Raw genomic sequence first — 23,268 nt, 5'->3', positions numbered from 1 at the left:
GGGGAATTTTATGTCCTCTTGTGTCATAATGGACTCTGGAGAGGTAGAATCATTATGACTTTACTATTACTAATAATACTTACAGCTTTTTTTTTTTTTAAAATAGTGAGCAAAGAGCTTTTCTTAAAGTTACAAGTTCAGGGGCTAGAAAGATGGCTCAGTGATTAAACACATTTGTTGGTTTTCTAGAGGACCCAAGTTTATGGAGGCTCCCAAATGTCTATAATTCTACGTCCAGGCATCTGATACCTTCTTTAGATCTCCATGGATACCAGGGGTGTGTGTGTGTGTGTGTGTGTGTGTGTGTGTGTGTGTGTGTGTGTGTGGTGTAGGAAAATACCCGTATACATATTTAAATAAATAAATAAGAATTCTAAAGTTATTAGCTTAACTCTCCCCATTTCCTGTCTATGGGTTCCCTATGGCAGGGCAGCTATGGTAGGAACTCCTATAGTGCCTCTGGAAGCCACCACTCTGGTACCCACCAGTCTCCCGTGGGGATGTTCCCTTACCTGTTCACATTTTACACATGGTGGCAGGGAGGTAGTGATCAGGGGCAAATTAGGCAGAAAACAAAGGCTCCTCTCATGTTTTCTCCAGACCTCAAACTGGAGCCTTTCGTCTGGGTCTGAAATGTGCAACAAAGACCTGTGCTAAGAGAAACCCTTCCCAACTGTCAAACAAGTGGACATGGAGCTCTGGGCACAAAGAGCCAAGAGGTATAAGAAAGAGCTCAAATAAAGGAACATCCAAGGGATACTCCAAAGACAAAGACATTAGACACTAAGTCAGTGACACAAGCTCAGAGCCCCCAAAAGGCAGCAAGTTCACACCCTTGATGACACTAAGACAAGAAGCCTGACTGTCAAAGAAACAATGAAGGCTGTTACTGTACACTAGGGAAGAGATTTAGAACCTGCCCCAGAAGACAGGAAAGGGCATAAAAAGGGAAAACTGAGAGGTGGTATAAAGAGCTGGGAAAACAGAAGAGATGACCATCAAATCAAAGAAAGAGGACTTTTCTCTGATGTGGTAAACACTGAAGGAACAACCCAAATGTAAGCACTAAGCATCACCAGTGGACAGTGGACAATCATTGGTGGGGATTCCTCGTGCAATCTTTAACACTCAGAGTACAGATACAACTCTGCAAGCATTAAGATAGCAGCAAGGGAGGAAGCTCACCAACAAAGGAAGAACACTATCACACGGCATCCAGGAAACACTAGCAAACAGTGGAGTAAAGAGATGTGGGGACAAATGACTGTGATCTGCGGGGACTCAGAATCTAGCCATTCCAAGCCAGCATAAGCACTAACCCATAGTCCCAGCCACTTGGGAGACTCAAGTAAGTTGACAGTTTTGAACCCAGGAGCCGGAGCCACATGGGTGGCACAGGAAGGACCTGTATCCAAAACAAAGCGACCACCCTTGAGGGGCTATGGTGCATTTACAATGAGAGAGATACAAGCAACTGTACAAGGAATGAGAGGCCACTCACCCATCTCTGGAATGCAGGGAATGAGCTCATAGAAAAGGCATGAAGCTGGATCCAACTACACAGGTTTGTTAAAGTGCTTAGTGCCTCACAGGATGCAATCACTCACATCTTCTGGCTGTGGCCGACAGCGTTTGACCATAGTCTCTCTTAGCTGCCATTCAGGCCCTCCTAGGTTTTTTTTTTTTTTCTTTTCTTCTTCTTCTTCTTCTTCTTCTTCTTCTTCTTCTTCTTCCTATGCTGCACTTGCAGTGAAGTCTGTGGTGTCCATGGCAGCATCAAAGCCCGAGCCACTAGCCGACTATTCACCTTTAATTTCCATGTATTTAAAACCACCAAGAGCCGTCCCATTTTCAAACTCCAGCAAGATCACCTGACTACAGTTTATCCATGGCAGAAGCTTTTGTTAGTAACTAGAGCATCATGTCGGAGCACCAGGGAAGCATGGACAAGGCCAGACAGTGAATAACACATGCTAGACTCATCTGACTCGCAGGACTATGTGGTGGAGAGCATTTGCCTCCTGCTGCACTGATGTTCACTGTGTGTGGATGGGAATCTGCTGGGCCAGCTTCCATTTGCAGAAAGCATTCAGTGACAGACACCATGATAAATGAACAGTATGTCATAACGAAGAATTACATGGGTGTATGAGTATATACAAATATTTTTATGTTTCTATATCTATATATGCATGTATAGATCTGTATGTTAGAAAGCATATTTTAATATTTTGCAAACATACAACATTTATGTCAGAAAAACATGTCAGAGAAATACTGTAATATCCCACAAAAGACATTTACATGTGCCCCCCTTTTTTACACATGTACCATTTCCCCACCAAAATATTTTTAAATATTTTCAGTCAGGGGTGATGGCTCATGCTGATAATCCCAGAACTTAAAGGCAGAAGAATTGCCAGAAGTTTGAGGCCAGCCTGGGTTAGAAAATGAACACCCTGTCTTTAAATAGCATTTTCAGATAATGAAGAAATGAGTGGGGGGGGGGCACTGAACTCAGTTGAGCTGTTTATAATATTAGGAACTATAAATCATACGGGTGAACAACACCCCTGAGCTTCAATCCAGGCACAGCACAGCTATGAAAGCAGGAGCTGACATTTCAGCTTTGGTTGTGAAATACAACTACACTCATAGTCACAGTTGAGTCAATTATCACAAAGTATGAATATTTGAGTGTCTGTGTGGGACTGAGGATTGCACCCCAGGACCTGGAACACAAGGAACAAATGTTCTGCCACGCAGCTAGCTACATGCCCACGCTAATAATCAGGATGCCCCTAACCCAGTTACATTTCACCTCGGCTAAGAAAGGAGGCTGAAGAAAATCGAATATCATTCCTTTTATCCCATTACCCCTTAATTAATACCTTGTCTCTCTCTGCAAAGTAACTACTACTGTGACTTTCAACTAGCAAAACCAAAACCAAAATAAAAACAAAGCCTGTTTGCACCTAGTTTTTTTTTTTTTTTTTTTTTTTTTTTTTTGTAAAAGGTCAAAGATTCATTCTTTGCAACCATCTCTGTAACAGTTAATTCAGGAAGAATCACTAGCTGACATTAAAGATCAATGAAATAAAACCTTTAAAGATCAAGTTTCATTTGATCAGTTTATGGTTAGAACCCTGTAGAATTTCTACAAGCTTGGATTTTAACCAAAGCAGGAGCTAAACAAAAGAAATTGAGACAATGGTAACAAGTAGTGAAATCTAAAGTCAAAGAAAACTTAAGACAGACAAAGGAATGGACAGGCTACTATGGGGAACAAAGATACAAAGGTGCAACTTTCTCAACAGAATCCCAGGCCAGAAAGAACACAAGGGCCTTGTAACCTAATGATAAGACTTGTCAATACAGAATTCTGAATTAAGAAAAAGTATCTTTAAGAATGTAGGTGAAATAAAGACTCAGGGCTATGGGTAGATATCTGAGTGCTGGTCTCCACATGCAAGGGCAGGCTCTATCCACTGTACTGTAAAACAACCCCCACACAACAAAAACCAAAACAACCAACCAACCAACCAACCACCCACACTATCAGTAAAACAAACCCTCAAACAATCATTCAAGAAAGTTCTTCAGTGAAGTGGAAACTTGGCTGAGTAGTGTTTTGCTGGGGCAAACACAATGAAGGGATGTTTAGCTGAAGCAGACATAGGTAAAAGGATGTTCTGCTAAAGAGAACACGTGAAAGGACATGTTATCCAGGGTACTTTGCTAACAACACATATGTATTGGTCTGCCTCACACTGTGTAGTTGAGTTGCATTTGTTCGGACTCTATAGGAAAAAAAAAAAAACGCACCAAAAAATGTCTGGTGGTGTGCCAAGTATTCTTGCTACTTCCACGGATTCGGGCTGATTGGCAGTGTGTCGTAAGGTAAGACATGCCGGGGTAAGACCTGTGGAGGACACCTGATGTTTGGAGGGATACAAATCGGACTCGTTGAACAGTGACCGAGGCTGAGCTTAGCTTGCAGTGCTTGCAAGTCTCCAGTCTTCGCTGATCATTGCTTCGCTGAAATAGGCACAGCTGAGAACTCCTGGTGTTCCTCCTTCTGCTGACCTGTGCCGAGGCTGAGGCCTGGCTGTCTCTGCTAGGTAGTGCCACCACTGCTGATTTGTGTTTGCTGTCCTGATTCTGTTGAGCTGGACTCCTGGGATATCCATGACATGTTTGCCGGTGGCTCAAGCTGCTGCTGCTGACCTAGGGACTGAACTGCCGATTTCCAGACAACACAGATGGAAGTTGCACCAAAGAACCTTTCTAAGCAGGTCCACTTCCCCCGTATCCTTTCTTTCCCACCATCTCTGCTGGATGGTGGGCTACGAGGGAGATTAAAACATTTAAGAACCATCATTAAAAATAGGATTTGAAAAAAAAAATATTTACAAGACAGAAAGGAAACAAGACCCATGAGAAGCCTGAGACATTGGAAAGGCCAAGAAGTGGCCATATCTACATAGAAACCGACATCAGCTTAGTTTGCACAAAATACATTAGCTGGCAACTGGAAGCAAGCCTTACAGTGTCTGGGTTCTCGACATGCATAAGTGAAAGCTGTGAGCTGCCATGTGAGTGCTGGGAATCGAACCTGGGTCTCCTAGAAGATCAGCCAGTGTGCTTAATCGCTGAGCTATCTCTCAAAACCCAACAAAACACATCTTAAGATTTGAGAGAGCACCAGTGTAAGGCAGTTCATGGATGGAGAGATAGATTAGTTGGTAAAAAGTGTGGCTTGCACACGTGAAAACCTTAACTGGGCACCCCAGTTCCTGTTAAAAAGCCAACGGTGGTGACCCACACTTGCAATCTGAGCAATGGCAGATAGGAGGTAGAGACTAGAGGGCCTGCTGGCCTGCCTGGCAGCATTCAGGACCAACAAGCGAGCCAGTTTCAAATGAAATGAGGAAGCCACCTGAGGAAGGACACCTGAACCCAGCATGCATGCACACACCGTGTGCAGAGTGCGCTCCATCTACCAGACAGGCCAGAGCAGCTGCTGACCGTGGAGAGAGCACAGGAGGAAGGGGTGGGGGAGGGGAGGCAGCAACCAACTAGACTTGAAGCACTGAACATGCCAAATGTGGGAAGGGAAGGCAGCCAGACCAGACCAGCGCATTACTAAAAGCTCCGAGTATTTAAAACCATAACAACAACGACTAATATTTACTGAAAACGTGCCATATGCTAAGCCATCCGTTCCCAATCATGAGGTGGAGAGTGTTAGAAAGTTATAAGAAATTCTGCAGTATTGATCAGCCAGCATATTTAAGTTATCAAATACAAATGCAAGCAACATTTTTTTCTTTAGGTTTTTGGATCTTTATTATAGTAAAATATTCACAATAAAGATGGAAAGCACAGGCTGAGTGTGTTCTGTGGTAGAATTCCTGCACAGAACACAAGTGGGCCATGGGTTTGACCCTTGACAGTGCCAATGACAACTAAGATTCTATTTACCAGCAACACTGACAGGTTACCTTGCATATAGTAAACAAACATGTATATAGGGGCTGGAGAGACGGCTCAGTGATTAAGAGCACTGGCTGCTCTTCCAGAGGTCCTGAGTTCAATTCCCAGCAACCACTTGGTGACTCACAACCATCTGTAATGGGATCTGATGCCCTCTTCTGGTGTGTCTGAGGACAGTGACAGTGTACTCACATACATTAAATAAGTAGATAATTCTTCAAAAAGCAGTTATGTTATTTAGAAAAGAAGACATGAATATAACCCAGAGAGTGCAGTACAGATCCCCTGAGGCCTTCCTACTGTCCAGCCCTGGGAATTCCTTTACAATTTGCTTAGTTGACAGTCTGGTTTTCTCTTGGAAGGAAATTGTTTCATGCTAAAAATACTTTCTGCTTGCACCATCCAAAACAATTACACACTAATATAAATGTGGCTGAAACTACACAGAAAGATACAACGCAGGATCTATGGAATCATCTGGATTAGTGATCATACAAGTAAAAATTTTGCGTGTGTCTGTGTGTGTGGGGGGGGGCAAACAGAAGCTAGAGGAGCGCATGTGATGCTTTCCTCTATCACGCTCTGCCTTATTCCTTTGAGACCAGGTCTCTCCTGAACCTGGGGCTGTGCTGGTGGCCAGCACACTCCACCCATCTTCCCACCTCCACCTTCCAGAAGGCTGGGGCTGAAGGCACACGTTCAAGCACACCCAGCCCTTCTACTTATTTTATCTATTGTTTTATTTGTTACGTGGCTGCTGGAACCCAAACCTAAGTCTTCATGCTTGCACAGCTTGCACTCTGACGCATGGAGCCTCTCTCCCCAGTCCCCAGTCCATAACATTTTGTTGTTGTTTTTTAACTGTTTGTATATGTGTGTGTATGTGCACTGTATACATATGCACACTTGTGTGATATATGTGTGGAAGGCTGAAGACAACCCTAAGTGCTGGTCTTCCTCACTTTCCACCTTCTCTGAGACAAGCTATCTCCCTCCCCTCCCCTCCTGTCCCCTCTCCTTTCCCATGCTGCCTGTTAGGGTAGCTGGCCTGAATGCTTCCAGGGATTTGCTTCTTATCTTGTAGGAATGCACTGGGGTTACAGATATGGGTTCAATGGCAACCAGCTTTGTGTGGATTCTGGGGATTCGAACTCAGAACTGCACACTTACATGGAAACATTTTACCCACTAAGCCATCGCCCCTTCACCTTAAATGCATGGGGCTGGAGACAGCTCGGTGAGAGCGGCACTTCTGTTGGTGTCACACTGCTGGGGTCTAACTCACAGAACATAACCCTCTCCTTTAAGCAAACGCACAATACAAGTTTTAAAAAAAGATAAATTTCAAGCTTAAAAAAATCCATATGCGATGGAGAGATGGCTCAGTGGTTAAGAGCACTGACTGCTCTTACAGAGGTCCTGAGTTCAATTCCCAGCAACCACTTGGTGGCTCACAACCATCTGTAATGGAATCTGATGCCCTCTTCTGGTGTGTCTGAAAACAGCTACAGTGTACTCAGATACATAATAAATAAAATATTTTTAAAAATCCATATGAAGCAGAAACTTTTAAGTCTTTAAAAAAAATCATGGAGCTCAGAGAAGACAGCATCAGCCTAAGAGTGAAGACATGGAGCTTAGAGCATTGCGGAACTGTCTCATTTAGTCATTAAAAAGCCCCAGCATAGGCTTCCCTGGCTTTTCTAGCCCTTCAATAAGATGTTTACTTAAAAAAAAATCAAAATTATTTGTTAAATGTGTCACACACACACACACACACACACACACACACACAGACGCACACACACGGACGCACACACGCATGCACAGGCACAACCAACCTAAACCAAGCCGACAGAAACAACAACGAGCAAACAAACAAAACCCATCCTCCATCCTTTGAGAAGCCTGGAGCCCTAAGGATGGCTTCTCAGCTCAGACTGCAATGATTTACAGATAACCAACACTCGTTTCCTAGCAACCTGCATGCAGGAAAGGTTACGATATACTGTATGATTTCAATTATGTGACATCCCAGGAAAGACACAGCTACAGAGAGAGTAAAACAATCTATGGCTGCCAGGGGTTTAGGAGGAAGAGAGGGCTGCAGAGGTAACTCACAGGAATTTTTAGGACAGTAAAAATATTCTGAATAATATTGTAATGGTGACTAGGTGGTGTTATACATTTGTCTGAATTCATTGACTGAACAGAGTACTTGCATTATTTTATTTTATTATGAATTATAAACTTATAAATATAATGTGTTTTTTAATTATTTTTCAAAATTAAAATTATACATAAATGATAACCAAAAACTGCCTTAATTTGCGTTACTTACATCATCTTGGAGGTTGGAGGTCTCAGGAAATAAGAAGACTGTTAAAAGAGCAACTGTCTGTCTAATAATGCATGAAATGCATTGTTGACAAAGTATAGGACGAAGTGCTGAGCTACACAGCTCTAGAAAGGGCACCATGTCCAGGACAAGAGGCAGAGGGATGGCATGGAGCCCGGAGTCCACACGGATTCCCCTGGGAGATGTAGCAACACTCCTCACACTGCTATAATTGCCCACCGGGTCTGAAGGGCTGAAGAAACGAGGTTGGGGGGCGGGGGGCTGACAGTGATGGGAGACAGAGTCCCACTGGTGAGCAGAAGTTTACAGATGAGCAAGGGGATGAGTCTAGAATGAAACTATAGACGTGAGCGTGAACTCATGCTTACTTAATGCAGATACGAGCAGTCATGGCTATGGGGTCTAAGTTATTGTTACATTAGTAAATGCAAGCATCATTCATTCTGGGCTTTGTGTATCTAGAAGACTTAAGAATACCAGTACTCCCTAGAGTAGCAAGTATACCAACAAGCAGGCTTGGCGTCTAAGAACCAACCTTCAGCAAAAACCAAGAGCCTCTAGAAAAACAACTGCTTTTAAAGCCAAGGTAGAAAATATGAACTAGAACCCTGAAGTATCTTGTAGACTAGATAAGATGTGGCCAAGAACCCCAGTGGTAGGAGACACAGATGCGCCAGCAACAGTAGTTCCCAGAGGCCAAGAGGAGTCTGAACAACAAAGTAAAGAGTTTGAAATGAAAATACAGAGGAGGGGCTGGTGGGGCTGCTCACTGGGCAGTGCTTGCTGTGTATGCCCGGCCATGACCTGGGTTTGAGTCCCAGAACTCACTAAGGTGGCAGGAGAGAATCGATTCCACAAAGTTGTCCTTTGCATGTCCCACCTCATGTCAAATAAAACAAGATAAAATAAAATAAATTAAGAGTTCAAAAAGTAGAAAAATAAATATTCAGGCATCCGCACTGATATAAACATATGACTGAACAAATTTATAACTGAGGAAGGAGAAACAAATCCCTCGTGTTGAATTCCAAATAGTTTAATAGTTTACACAGACACTGCACTTTTAAGGAGCAGATTGTAACTCCCACTGGGGCGCAGGCTGCACGCTGGTACTGCCTTTCGGAGAATCTAAGCGGAGGGGGGGGGGTATTAGTGACCTTCCTTCCAGTCAAGAAGCCTGAAAACTGGAAGCACTAGCATGTCACCCTGATGCAATAAGATAAAAATGGCACTTCTCCCTGGTTTTCTTCCCAGGAACCCACGGCCTGTGTTACCACAAGGAAACCATCACAGCATCCAAGCCAGGCAAGATCCCATAAAACACCTGAGCGTGGTGTTTTATGAGATGCCTCCATGGGTAAAGGCTCCTGCTGCTAATTCTGATGACCCGTGTTTGATCCCCAAGATGTACATGGTAGAAGGAGAACCAACAAATTGTCCTCTGACCGCCACATGTGTGCTATGACCCACGAGCTTGCAAATAAATCAATGTGATAAGAACTGTAAAGTATTCCTCATGTCATTTCTGTCTGCTGTGATAAAACGCCCTGACAAAAAGCGACTTAGGGGAGAAAGGGCTTTGTTTTAGTCACAGTTCCATGATACAGTCCTTAATAGCAGGTGAGCTGAGACAGCAGGAACTTGAGAGAGCCGGTCACATCACACTCAAAGTCAAAGCGGAGTTAATGGATGTTCAGTTGCTTGATTTCGACATTTCTCCATTCTTCTACAACTCAGGACGCCCCACCTAGGGAACGTGCCACTCACAAGGGGGTTTGATCTTGCGACTTTATTAAGACAGTCCTTCAGAGACATACCTTCCAGTTAGCCCAATAGAGACAATTCCTCCTTGGCTAGGTTGTTCAAGTTGACAAAGCTAACCAGTCCATTTAGCAACTTCTGCATATTGAACAGAACTGCTTAAATCTTACACACTTAGACATATATGACTCCTTCTAAAAATGTGTGAGCTCTTGTTATGCTGTTCTCCTGATAGAAAGCCATGATTTACAAACGTCAAGTTGTGGATCAGAATGCACTCCCAACTGTTAGTCAAAAGGATTTGCTATCATTTCTTCACTCACAATGATAAGAGCCTTAGATAATGTTTATACCTCTATTATATCACTTAATCCTTTAGAGAGTCTTTCATTAAGTATCTAGACTGACCACCAAAGCTCTGGACCTAGGAAACCTTGAAAGTACTGATGCTTAGGTAGAAGCCACAAAGCCACATGTACTGAAGTATCCTTCTACCCCTCCTACTACTGGAACTCTGTTCTTGTTGAGAAAGAGGCTATATCTCAAATTCCATAGGATCTGTCTACCAGAGATATTTCAATTTCTCGATGGCTTGCCCAAACCAATCAGACCTCAGCCTTCTATTCCTGTATTCCAGTGTCTACAGTAAGTTCAGATTTGTGTGACATGGTGTCCTAGTTAGCTGCTGTTGTTGTTCTTGAGATCAAATCTCACTATGTCCCTCTGCTGGCCTGGACCTCTCTATGTAGATCAGGCTGAGTGAGCCTCTATCTCTGCCTCTGGAATTAAAGACATGCAGCACCACACCTGGCCCCTTGGTTAGTTTAAAGTCATCTCAGATGGGATTGCTCAGATCAGATTGGCCTGGGAAATATCTGTGCAGGATTATCTCCATTGTTAATTGATGTTGGAGGACCCAGCCTGCTGTAGGTGGTCCTGGCAGGTGGTCCTGGGATATATATATATATATAAGCTAGCCAAGCACAGGAGAGTGAGTGAGCCAGGAAGCAGTGTTTCTCCATGGTTTCTACTTCAAATTCCTGCCCTGATTTCCTTCAGCAGTGAACTGCTGCCTGTAAGCTGAAGTGAACTCTTTCCTTCCCTGAGCTGCTTTTGGTTTAAGCATTTTATCGTAGCAACAGGAAGAAAACATGAACGCATGGTTAAAACAAAATATGTCGGTCCCTGATGAGAGACTGGAAACCTCCTCAGTGTCTTTTGGACCTTCACAGAACACACTAGCTTTTCATGAAATAAAGAAAACTGTATTACTTCTAAATTAATTTCATATCACCTGTTTCCACGTCCTCGGGGAGTTTAAAAATACATGATGATGACTCCGGGAAGGGTTCTAATTATACCTTACCTCATTTGGTCCTACACTGCTGAGAGTCAACAGGGAAACTGGGGTGCTTACAGATGTTAAAACAGGCTTAGGAAAACTCTGTGGCTTGTCCACTTCAGATTTCTAACATGTGGTGGAACACAAGTTGTTGGGGGTGGAGGTGTCCTCTGAATTTCAATGCAAAAGCTTGGCTCAGGAGTGCATGCCGTGCGCAGCTCAGATTTCGGCCTAACTGCAGACTAAACATAGTCTGCATTTTTCTCATTCCTTAGAAACATCACCTTGACGTCTCCAGATTTCCTTTTCTTACAGATCTCAGAGATGCCCAGGTAGTTGGGTAAGACTTGGGTGCCAAGGATTCAGTACCAGGGGAAAGTTAACCATTTATTCTTCATTGCTTTTCTCCTGGAAACTCTTCCTTGTTCTTTGATAGTCTCTTTTCATACTTTGTTTTAATTTTACAGAATTCTCTTCTATCTCCGATAGTCCTAAATACACGGGGGGGGGGGGGAGAAGGAGAGAGGGGGAGAGAGAGAGAGAGAGAGAGAGAGAGAGAGAGAGAGAAAGAGGGAGGGAGGGAGGGAGGGAGGGAGGGAGAGGGAGAGGGAGAGAGCAAACAATACTTGGATAAGTTCTTTTTTCTTTTTCCCCACTTTAGTAAGGTTATAATCTAAGACAGGAGGTGGAAAGAGACCATATGAGTGTGTGCAGGCGTGCATGTGTGTGTGTGCGTTTTGGTGGTGGGTGTTTTTCCTTCCAGTTCTCTTCAGACCACCCCCAGGTTTTTAGTTTTAGTAAATTTTCTCAGGTTATCTACTGATTCACATTTTAAAATGCGGCACCAGAATAAAGAGAAATGTTTAAAGCTTTCAGAGGGAAGGAGAGGACACACACACACACACACAGAGTAGAGAATGGGAGCTTTACAGAGAAACCAGGAGGATAATGAAACACGTTCACAATTCCAAGCAGACAACTGCCCCCAAAAACCTTCCAGCCTGCAGGGAAAACATGACAATCTCTAAACACACAATCTTAAGGTGTTCACAGTCATAGACTCCTCCTTCGGACACTCTTGGAGAGTGTGTTCTACCAAAACAGCAATGGGAAGAAAGAAGACAGACAGGGAGCGTGCAGGCATGTGCACTGCAGTGGGGGTACTGGACTTCCCAAGTGATGGAACAGGAAGAGGCAGGAGAGCCAGGCAGGAGTCTAGGCAGATGTTCAGATTGAACAAGGAAGTTCAAGGACCCAAGAGATTGAGGACTGGCCAATTAAAAGATAAAATTCATAGGCAAACTACAAATATTGCACCAGCACACTGGAATCCCACAATCCTAGCTTAAGGAAAAGTCTGAGTGGTGAATGTGTCAACACAGGTAGCTAAGTAAATCCAAAACCATAAAGCAATTACCGGCTTTAGCGGGAAAGAGTGTACTAATGAAATAAAGATCTAATCATAGCACACACTGTGGCTCAACCACAAACAATATTCCCATAATCATAATGCCATCAACACTGATTTAATGGAAATGTGTGTGGGTTGGGATAGAGAGGGAAGTGTTCAGACTCACTGTAAGTTATGATGGCATCTCCCTTAGGAAGAAACCAGAAAGCCAACATGGAAAACATGAAATTGCAGCCCATTCCAGTGAGAAAGAAAGAGATAATTCTGGGTACATGGGAGGCAGAGGCAGGTGGAGCTGTATGAGTTCGAGGCCAGACTACACCAGTCTAACTAGCTTCAAGCTAGTTAGACTCTGTGTCAAAAACAAAACAAAGCAATAACAAAAGTGCTAAAAAAAAATATAGAGATAATGATGATCTCTGAAACAAATAATTAAAAGAATTGTTTGCCAGGAGTGGGACTTTGGGGCAAGGAAGGTAGATGAGCAAGTTTTGCTACTCCTGGATGCCTAATCATTTTCAAAGTACAAAGCAGAGTTATTTTGATAACAATGAAAATTAAATTTTAAGAACTCAAATCCAAAGAAGAACATTAAATATCATCCACAATGAGAACCACATTGTGTGTATGTGTGTGCTCATGTGTGTGTATGCTCATATGTGTGTGTGTGTGTGTGTGCTCATGTGTATTAGCTGCATACATATGCACCACATGCATACCAGGTGCCAACGGAGCCAGAAGAGTATGTCAGATCCCCTGGAACTAGAGTTAAGGAGGGTTGTGAGCTGCCATGTGGATACTGGGAACTGAACCCAGGTCCTGTGTAATAGTAGCAAATGCCTTTAGCCTCTGGGCTATCTCTCCAGTCTCCAGAACTACATTTAAAAAAGTATTATTGGGATACAATCAATCAATCAATCAATGAATCAATAAATAAATCAACCAATAAATAAATAAATAAATAAATAAATAAATAAATAAATAAATAAATGATGGGCCAAAAGAACTTTAAGGCAAAAAGCAAAGTGGAAGAGAAAGGAAACTATAAAACCTTATAGTGAATATTGAACCGAACAGAGGACATGTTTTCAGGGTCTGTGCTGGAAGCGAGGCATTGGCACCTACAATGCGTTCTACCACAGAGCTACACTCTGAGTCCTGGACTCTCTTTGAGCTGTGAGCCATCTTCACCTCTACCCATACAGTAATATCTTCATGATCAGTTCACTTGCTGTGGTTAGGAAGAGGTGGCCAGTTAGCAGATGGAATCGTTATACAGAACTATTCAGGTTATAGACCAGTCTTCCAAGGGAGTTCACAGAATGTAGATCTTAACCACGTATCAGTCCAATAAACTGACCATCACAGGCTGGACGAATGAGCTTAGCAGCCAAACTCTGGAAGTAGATATTGGATGGAAGGCACAAAGCTACACTTACTCACGAATCCTTCCATTCACCAGGGATCTGGCATGTGTGTTTAACAACATGGAAAAGAAATATCAATTAGTTGACTTCTTCCCGACCCAGCTAGAAAAGATAGGCTAAAAAAATGAGTCAGGGCATTATCTGGATCTCAAGAAAGCCTGCAGCCATGCCATGCTCTCCCATGAGCAATGAGAAGTGTGTCATCGTCCAGCAAACAGAAAAAAATAAAAAACAACCGGCGATTCCAAGAATTAAGTGAGCACATACACTACAAAGAAAAGAGCCACATTCATCAAATACACTCAGGGCTACGCTGGGGACTGGAAATCAAAGTCCAGGTCTCACCCCTAGCCCACCCCCTACTGCTTAGTACCTCCCTGTTGCAAATGTAGTCCTTGGCCAGTCACAGCCCCTGGGAGCTTGTTAGACATGCAGAACCTCAGGCCCTACCCTCAGCCTAACGAATCAAAATCTTCATTTTAATAAGTTCCCAGGTGATCTCTACACCCATTAAAGTTTGAGAATCACTTACTTAGAAAGACAGGAGAAGTTTGGGTTTTTGCACTGGGGCCCCATTCCCTGCAGGTATAGATAGAAACTTGGGTGAACTCCAGGTGTCTAAAGCTGCCTTAGACGAGACAGTCATTTACATAATATGAAAGTCATAAGCAGAGTCTAGCAATATGTAGCTCCTAGAAAAGGCACTCATTCTAAGACACCTAGCTGTTTCCTGGGAGCTTACTTCCAGAGTCAAATAGGAACACAAGCACGGATTACGGATCTCCCTCTATAGCTGCCTATTTTATTTAAACAAAAAAATACTAAACATTAATTTTAGTTGTACTTAATTGAATAATTTCTCAGGGGAATAGTTCAGGGAGAGTTTAAAACTGCCTGTTTCCAAAAGCCATTACAAATTGGCATATAGTATAATGTCACTGTGCCAATCCAAACAGTGCACTTTTAATGTCCCGAGGGCTGCCTTTGCTCCAGATGTGTTCAGAACTCCTAGTAATATAACACAGGCAAAAACCATATTTACACGAAGCAGTCTTTGGGATATCCTTTTCCAATTGTCTGGAATGAGATAATAGACTCCTAATTGGAAGCACGAGGGGGGGGGGCAGGTCAGTGGCTCCTCCCTCCCTCCCCCCCACCCCATGAATGCTTTTATTAGTAAAGACAGAAACCTTCTGTACAAAAGCAAGAGAGATCTACGTTGCCACAGTTAATCATCTGAACGCCTAGAAACTTCACATTTGCCCTGTGGCCACCTCTAATTAACTAGCTGGTTTTTAAAAGCCCGATCATGACTTTTGCTATGAATCATAGGAAGTAAGAGAGGACTGTGGTTGGGAGGCAGGAGATGAGGAATGAAAGAAAGCAGAAGATTCCAGAACCACACTGGCAAGAGGACAGACGGCACAGACGAGCACACAGGTGTCGCCCCTCCCTCCTCCACCTCTGCAGCTCCAGCGAGGCTTCCCGCCTGTGCAGTGGCACACGCTCTCAAGTCCTTTCCTTTTATTTTTCATTATTTTGGTTCTGGTTTTTCAAGACAGGGTCTCTCTGTGTAGTCTTGTGCTAACTAGAACTCACTCTGAAGACTAGGCTGGCCTTGAACTCCCAAGAGATCCATTGGCCTGTCTCGGCCTCTTGAGTGCTAGGATTAAATGTGTGCTCAACTATCATCCAGAATTATTTGCAACTGATAACAATCATCGCCCAAGTACCAGGGAAGTCTTTTTTTTTTTTTTTTTTTGAAACATAAATTTATTAAAATCTTCATACAAAAAAACTGTTCATACCACTGTCGCCCCAGGCTTGCTTCAAAATTCTTAGATCTAAGTAATCCTGCTTCTTAAATAGTTACACTATTCAGATGAAATGTTTGTCCACAGCTCCATGCACTATATTACTATATGGCTCTGCCAGCGATGGCACATTTAAAATACTAAAATCACCCATTTTAACCTTTTGCGTGTATGCTTAATTCACTCACTAAGTCGTCCCAATTGACCAAACTTAAAACTTTGTGGTAGTTAAGAATCAGAAACAAATACAAGAGCAGGCTTGATGTGAGATTTATTACTGAACATGTTCTGTAGGGTACAGGAGAGCACGGTGGAAGCCTTCAGGGATGCAGGGCTCTCCACTTGTCCAGAGGACCACGATTGGGGATATATGTGACACCACAGCCATCAGGAATGAGCCGCTTCTCAGCAACCATGCCTTCAAACTCATCTGCATTAAACTTGGTGAAGCCCCACTTCCTTGAGATGTGGATCTTCTGTTAGCCAGGGAACTTGAATTTTGTTCTGCACAGAGCCTCAATCACATGTTCCTTATCCTGCAGCTTGGTACAGATGGGCACTATGACCTGGCCAGTGTGAACCCTGGCCACTGTGCTCTGGGGCTTCCCAAAGGTACCACGAATACCTGTCAGGAGTCTGTCAGCCTCAGCACAGGACAACATCTTGTTGATACAAATGACATGGAAAGGGTGGAGCCTCACCGGATATGAAAGCCAGCCTTGCCACAACTCCTTACCGTGTATTTGTTGGCACAGATACAGGCAGCCTCCAGTGCCTCAGAGGAGAGTTGTTCATAGTCATCTGACACCATGTGGCCACAAAGTGGGAGTTCATCCATCCTGAGTCAAAGATGCGGACCTTGGCATCAGGGACACCACGGCAGAAATGAGACTTTGGGTATGGCTTGTTCTCACAGCATGGTAACACTGGGTGGGGCGGTGGCCCATGGTGACAATAGGATTGTTGGGGACACGCCAGAGGAAAAGAGAGCCAGGGAAGTCATCTTAAGTTATCACTGACATACACATCACTGGGCAAGTCAAAGTCGCTAATGAGGAATCACCTTCCTGTGCTCCCAACCTGAGCTTATCTGAATGAAAACTGCAGTCTGTTATATACTTTCTCCGAACGTTGGGAGGTTTTGTCCTTACAATTTATTACTGACCAGAAATGAAATTTAAGTCAAATAAGTGTTTTTATACAAGTCAGCATGGTGTTCTACTCCAGTGGAGACCCTGGTCACCATATATCACACAGAATGCTGCAGTGTGCCATGCTCTCGGGCACGCTCAGTTACTGACGTCTGTTTTCACAGATGTCCCAGAGAAGCCACCTGAAAAGCAGCGTACGACACAGCTGTTCTTGGCTGGGAGCAAGACACTCTTAGAAACCTTGTTCCCTAAGTATTCAAAGCCAGAGCAAGTTTTCCAAATACAAATTCATTACCAAATTCTATGTGTTGACAAGCAAACACTCGAATGTTTATGCTTCAATTTGACAAAAGAAATGTTAGCATATTACGCTTAAGCCTCTAAAGCAAACAAGCTCCATGTATAGGATATACTTCATTACAATCCCCCTTAAAATGTTTAAAAACATTTTAATCCTCAAATCCAACTTGTAAAAGGAAACCCAAAAGATCAACATATACAGTTTTAACAAAACAGTTGCAAGCGAAACCTGTATAACCATCACATGCTGGCCCAACTTGACAGCACCATGCTGGACTCAGCCTCATAAAACTCTACACTCTTTCAGCCAATATGCAATCAACAAACATCTACAATATGCCAGGCAGTGTGTTGGGTGCACATTTGGACACTTGGCCAGTACTACTTGCTAGCACGTTAGCTCAAATCACACCTACCACAGAGTTCCTGATTGTTACTTATTTCAGTTTCAGTTCAAACAAATGTGCAACTTATCATATGGACAAGGAACATTTTGCTCCAATAAATCTATCTGGGAGGCTTGAGCTCAAGGGATGTTTTAAGAATATATCACTGTGGAAAAAACCACAAAAAAGGGCTTGATGGTCAGTAACACTCAGATGTGAACTTTTCTCTCTGACCTACGTGAGCAGTGACAGACTAACCCTTGAGGTTAGGCCTCTTCCTCCACAACAAAGGCCTTTCCACTCGGGAGCTGCTTACAACTTTCCCAAGCACCTTGCAGAGAGCTTTATTTATCACGTCAGGATTAGATCTGAAAAAAGCATTTGTTCCACTATAAAGACAGCAGAAATCCCCGGTTAGAAGACTGATGTTCTTTTAACCCGAAGAAAAACTCAACCCATGGCTCTGCCTGAAGAGAAATAGTTTTACCTTATTAATCACTAAGTTCTCAAGTCAGCTCGGTGTGTGAGAGCCTCAGAAGCAATTCAGCTGTTTCCCCATCGCACATCGGAAAGTTCCAACAGCACACAGCCCCGGGGTAATGTTAAAACAATCCACGTGGCAGCAATGCTTCCTTACTGGGCTCCATTTCGCTGGGAAAGGGGGAACCGTATGCCAAAGGATAATTTACATGAAGAGTCTACAAAGCAGGACGTGTGAGATGAGTCACTGGAATGTGGAAAGAAAACCTCTTCCAAATTCTTTTAGGGTCCACGCAATACACAAAGCAATAGTGTATATAACTTTATAAGAGCAATTATAAAGAATGATTTAGAACTTCACTCACAGATACTTTGGTTTTTATTGGTGCTGGTGATTAAAGTCAGAGCCTTGTGTGTGGCATAAACAGATACTATCACTGAGTCACACCTTTGGCCACATCTCAAGATTATTATTAATGGGATATGTGACCTAAATATCCTAAGGGGGATCTGGGAGCCTCATAGTTGTAAGGTCCTGGATTTCTAATCTCAGCACTGGGGGACAGGAGAGGGAAGAAAGGAGGGAAGAGGAAGAGGAGAAAATGTTGGCAGCCAATGCATTAAGAGTGGTAAAGGTTATCTATGAAAACACACACACACACACACACACACACACACACACACACAGAGAGAGAGAGAGAGAGACAGACAGACAGACAGACAGACAGACAGACAGACATCAAGAGTCAAATGGTAAATATCTTTGTCATTATTCAAGAGACTGTGAGAGTCACCAGTGAGTGCTGTGCCAGCCTGAGCTGTGGAAGCCCATGAATAGAGAGGAACCCTGTGCTCTTTTCCCTCGCCTCCATGTTCCGGCCGGCTTACACTATCATTTGAAAGAAGGGCTCTCCATTCGGAACCGTGTGCAATCATTTTCAAGGGCAACATTTGGATGGACATACAAAAGTGAAGGAAAGGGGTGGTCAGAAAAGCCATGATCCCATCCACTTCCAGGGCTGGGGATGGCGCCTCCTCCACAGTGAAGAGATGTCTGGACTGCTGGGACAGTTTCCAGGCTAACTGCACTCTCATATCTGCATCTTCACCCCCACCTAATTCACAATCACTATCAAAATGATCTTTCACATTGCAGTAGAGCTTGTAAACTGCCTGGCCCCTCTTCTCTCACTGTTAATAAAGTTTTATATAATACATTAGAATGCAGCTGTGTTCACTTATTTACATATTAACTATGGCTGCTTTGCCACAGTTTATAATGTGAATTGTTCTGTTTTTTTTTTTCAAGTCAATACAACATAGAAGCAGTACTTAAAAACAATTCAGTAGCGTTTAGTAGTTTAGTATATTCATAATTGTGAACAACTACTAGGTCTAGTTTCATTCTTTTCACCCCCAAAGCAGTTCACACCCATTGCCTTTTCTTTTAATTCACACTCATTCCCTTTTCCTCTAGTTCACACTCATCCCCCCACCCCCCAGTTCACACTCACTGCTCTTTCTTCCAGTTCATACCCACTTCATTTTCTTCCAGCTCAGGAAGACCACCAATCTAGAGTTTTACAGCTATGCATTTACCTATTAGAGATATTTCAAATAAATGGGATTATACAACATGTGAAAGACAGTGTCTGGCTTCTTGTACCAAGTACAACGTTCTCATGTTCAGCTACATTGTGCCATATGTCAGTAGCTATGCCTTCCATCAGCTGAATAAATACTGCATGGTGTGGATGGACCACACTCTGTTTATAGACAACTATGTGTACTTTGACAGGGCTGCAATGGCCACAGCTGCACCAAAGAACATATGGCTGGTCCTGTCCTGCCAGCTCTGACCCTTAGCCAGACAGTTTGCTGACCCCTGAACTGTGACACTGAATCCCCATCTCCCAGCAGTGGTTTGGAGGATTGGTGTGTATTTGAGATCACTATTTGGAACAGAAACACACTGTAAGTAAAACACCTATTTAATGTTGCAGGTAAACAAGTATTACCAAGTGGGTCTTTGGATAGAGAAATCTCATCCACAGACAAAGGATCTCTGGCCTTGATGAAGCTTAAAAAGAAAAAGAAAGAAAAAAAGGGGGGGGATACAATGCATGAAGTATATATTATTTTTCTTAGAAAAATGACCCATATATAAGAATATACAAACCTACATATACAAAACTTTGAGTCATAAAAATTTTACTCTTGATATTGCATATTTCTGGACTGTAAGAAAGGTCTTACACACACAATTTTCAGCTTTTAAATGATTTTCTAATGAACGCTTGCTTTGTGACTGGCACATATTTGTGCATATTTATGAGGCCCGGCATGATGCCTGCATGATGTTTTGATTGATGTATACACGGGGTAGTGATGCAGTAACTGGTAATCAGAACATCCTTCCTCCACCTTCAACTTTATCGTTTACATGGTGAGCACATTCAAGTGCTTTTCTTCTATTCTGCAATATGTGACACATTATTGCTCATTTTATTAATCCTGCTGTGCCAAAGACCAGAATTACTCCTCCCTCAAATTAACCTGCAGCTGTTGCTCCTCCTCTCCCCTCCCCATCCCCCTGAACCTCTTTATTGGCTTTGTCAACAGGCATTAACTATAATAAGGGAGGATTTGCAATCTAGTTTCCTTCTTACCAAATTTGTTTTAGAAAAAAATAAAGGTGAACATGGCATAATCCCAAGCTGGGTGGCTGAGGCAGGAGGACTCCTGTGAGTTCAAGGCCAGCCTAGGCTACATAGTGAGGCCACCTCAAATAAGGAAATGTGTGTGTGCCACTCTCTTCCCTACTTTATCCCTCTCTCACACACACAGTAGAAAAGGAAATCAAATGATGTTCAGAAAGAACACTACAAAACAGTACAATATTATGCTCATACATGATGTGAGTTACTTATTTTATGAGCTATCAGTTAATTATTTTATCTTCCAAAAAAAAAAAAAAAAAAAAAAAAAAAAAGAAGCTGCCTATCCAAGGCTAAATTTTTACCTGCCAGGAAGATTTGAAATGTGGTCCCTGTGTTGTGCCGGCTCTGTCCTTGTGGCCCTGTTATTGCAAAGCATGCCACATCTGTTAAGTCGGACACCGTAAAATGTGCTGCACCTGTCAGGCACAGGACACTGCAAATCTTCCACACCACAGAATTCGATGCAGCGGTGTGTCAGGCTTCAGCACACAAGTCAGACAGATGTGTTGACCTCATAAAACTAAACCTTGCACATGTGTGAACTCCAGAGCTGGATACTCGCCCCCAACCCAGCGAAACTTCTACGTTTTGAGCCTGGACAGGCGAACAGCAGTATGGCAGTTTGGTGGTGGAACATTTTCCTATCTGTCCATATCTTACCCCATGTGACTCAGTGCTGGGAATTAGCCCATCCCTGGTATCTGCAAGATCACTGCCTACTTTCTCAGCAGGTCTGTCTGTCCCTCATCCTTGCTCCCTGGGACAAACTGGCTGTAAGTCCCCAGCCACAGTCAGACCGACTGTCAGTCTTAACAGAAGTGCTGTGGTCTCCGTGATTCCGCTCACGGTCAGGAGTGCCTGGCTATCCTTCTTTTGCCTATAGCTAGGATCGCCACCTGTCTGAGTCCTTGTCTCACTTGTAAAACTCCAGTTTCCCAATCTTTCAGCTCCTTTCTAAGGATACATTATTGACTTTTTCATAGAAGCATTCTGGACAGGACACTGTAGTATATACATGTGGTTTTTTTTTTTTTAAAGTTACAAATAAAACGACCCGAGAGACCAATCCAAAAGTGAAAGATAATCTTTTTTTTTTTTTTTTTCTTGGCATTGCTTATACCCAAAGCACTTCAAATATAGTGTAAGACTGCAAAGATCTGTGAATGTCCCTCCTTTAAGAAGTCTAGAACTTACTTGGGAAAAGAAAAACATAAAAATATCTATGAATTTTATGAAGTGCAGGCTATCCCGTGCAATTCAGACTGCAAAAGAACATCTCCATCTGCCATCGTACAGGAAAAACTTGTGAATGGGGGCAGCTGCAGCCAGGTCCGATGGATGGTCAGGACTGCTAAGGGGACAGACTCAGGCCGTGAGTCCTCAGCAGGACAAAGTATATGATTCCAGCCCTTCACATTAAGTCATGAGCAATCAGCCTCCTTTCTAATGAACTGGCCTTCTCTCTCAGATAACACGGAACCATCCAGCATTGTGAAAAAGAAATCTAGAGGGTCATCATCCCACACTTCATGACATCTCAAAAGGGTCTAATTTATCACACATACCTTTGTCCAACTTTGTTTTCAAATATACTCCTTATATTTTAAAATGATGTATTCTGTTAGGAGCTACAACTCCTCCATTTGTCTTTAAAACAGAAGTGAAATGAAGTTGGGGCCTCCGCTTAATAACTGCTACTAGCTCTTGAGTGCCCGCAAACCTCGTGGACTCCAAGCACCATCACCCGACAGTTTCAACAGTGAAAGAACCTACTTAAAAATCTTGCCTCACAACCCATTAGGAGCGTTTCACCTCATTAAGATGTTATCTTGTAATACCTTCAAGACCAAGCAGCAGGCTCTCGTCCCTTCTTGTAGTCAAGGCAGAGGCACGCTGCACACGTACAGACACGGAGTCCTCCCGTATTCTGAGAGATTCCTTTAGTGTCAGTAAGGGCACATGAACATGCACATACATCTGTATACATAGACAAGTCAGACTGTGGTAGAGGGGTCATTCTCTGAAGAATACAAAACTGTTCCAGAGAGAGAATATGTAGTTTCTATGCAGCCACCAGGTAAGAGGCAGATAGCCTTAAATTCCTATTTCACTGCTTAACTTCTTGATATGTGACTTGTGCTAACTATGGTCAGCAATTCCAGCTTATACTTCCTATTTCCGCCTGACTGACTAGTGAGAGCTTTACTAGAGCTCTACAGGCACTTACTAGATTCCAAGGAGAATTTCTGGATTCCAAAAGTGGGCAAGAGGGTTGTTTAAAAACAAGAATGCAACACACATTCCTACAAAACTCATGCCGTATGCAGTCATCTGCCTGATGTCTAGGGAGTGAACTGGTCCTGGGAAGCCACACATATCCAAACTCAATGATATTCAAATTCCCTCTGAAAAAGTTGTACTCACATCTGCATATGACCTGCACGGAGACTCCTCCAGCTCAGCTCACCTCTAGATTACCTAGAACCTCTACTGAGGTGTAAACACTGTGTCAAGAGTTATTACAGAGAGTTATTTTCAGAATGCCAGGAAGGGAGAAAGCTGACACAGTTTCCGCAGAGGCTCAAACCGCTGCCCTAGTTTTCATGTGAGCTGGTTGAACC

At 43.1% G+C, this 23,268-nt stretch overlaps 1 protein-coding gene and 1 pseudogene across 4 annotated transcripts in view; both read right to left on the bottom strand.

Moving 5' to 3' along the window:
- Nucleotides 1-23,268, bottom strand: part of STX8 (syntaxin 8) — a 217,647-nt gene that overhangs the window by 99,985 nt on the left and 94,394 nt on the right. The window lies entirely within an intron of this gene.
- On the bottom strand, nt 15,931-16,557 carry LOC308426239 (large ribosomal subunit protein uL16-like; annotated as a pseudogene). Its single transcript has one exon. The product of its transcript is annotated as a large ribosomal subunit protein uL16-like (transcript).

Source organism: Micromys minutus (genome assembly GCF_963924665.1).
Source record: "Micromys minutus genome assembly, chromosome: 10".
Taxonomy (NCBI): Eukaryota; Metazoa; Chordata; class Mammalia; order Rodentia; family Muridae; genus Micromys; species Micromys minutus.
Note: the sequence above shows the minus strand (reverse complement) of the source record. Positions and strands in the feature narration are given on the sequence as shown.